Genomic DNA, 704 nt, shown 5'->3' on the forward strand with positions numbered 1-704 from the left:
ATGCACGGCCCAGGCGTCCTGATGTAAGTGCTTATTTCATCTCGTCTCATATAACGTCAAGGATCAGTCATCCGGCCAGATCAGTCATCCGGCCACCCCACCAAACCTGACCCGACGCGACACACGATAAATCCACAACAACAAGGTAAGATTAGATAGAATATCAAAATATAGTTAGCTATCAAGTTCTACATGAAGTCCGAGTGTGTCCTTGAATATGGCACTTTGTACACGTCGGCGGCGCGCGCTGACGTCGCTGACTGCCCTCACCCTGCTCAACCTCTGCGACTACCCTTTCTACCTCTATAGTAAGCTGCTGAGCCTGCTGCACCTGAAGTACTCCACCAGAAGCGATATATTGACGCTGCCGATCTTTCTTCTGTCGCCGGAGCTTACTGCCTTGACGTAGCTTCTTATTTTCTTTAGTAAGTATTGTCGCTGATTGCATTGCAATCTGACAGCCTTTAATAACTTGGCGAAGAAGCTGGCTTGTTGGGCTCTGAGATTCCCGGTGGAGCTGGTCTTCAAGATATTTTGCCTGCTGCTGGAGCTGAGCTACCGTATGGGGTGTCCCTGCCTGCTAGGCGATATCGGCGACGTTATTTTCTGTAGCTGTCTGTGGTGGAGATGGTGTACGGACGACAGTCAGTGACGATAGAACGCGATCTAAGCAAGGAGGGATAAGACCTGTCGCCCGAAAGCCT

Source organism: Bipolaris sorokiniana, assembly GCF_000338995.1.
Source record: "Bipolaris sorokiniana ND90Pr unplaced genomic scaffold COCSAscaffold_9, whole genome shotgun sequence".
NCBI lineage: Eukaryota > Fungi > Ascomycota > Dothideomycetes > Pleosporales > Pleosporaceae > Bipolaris > Bipolaris sorokiniana.